Raw genomic sequence first — 268 nt, 5'->3', positions numbered from 1 at the left:
TAGAGGATTCATAAAACAAACGTACTTCACAGGGCCTGGTTTTCCAAAGCCTTGCAATTTCAAATACTGACCTTGCAAAGGACAGGAAATTTTCCCCAGGCTATTGAATTTCTGTTGCAAGATAAGAATTGTAACACAGCAAGGCTGCTGCTTCTAAGACAGACAAGTTACTAATTGATATGTAAAGTTACTAAAAATCAGCTAGAAGGAAAAGAAATGTTTGCTAAATCAAGCCTTTGTTAGTGGATCACTTAATTGCCTAACAGAA

This window comes from Galeopterus variegatus, unplaced genomic scaffold (assembly GCF_000696425.1).
Source record: "Galeopterus variegatus unplaced genomic scaffold, G_variegatus-3.0.2 Scaffold3723, whole genome shotgun sequence".
Classification (NCBI taxonomy): domain Eukaryota; kingdom Metazoa; phylum Chordata; class Mammalia; order Dermoptera; family Cynocephalidae; genus Galeopterus; species Galeopterus variegatus.
This window is presented reverse-complemented; position numbering follows the sequence as displayed.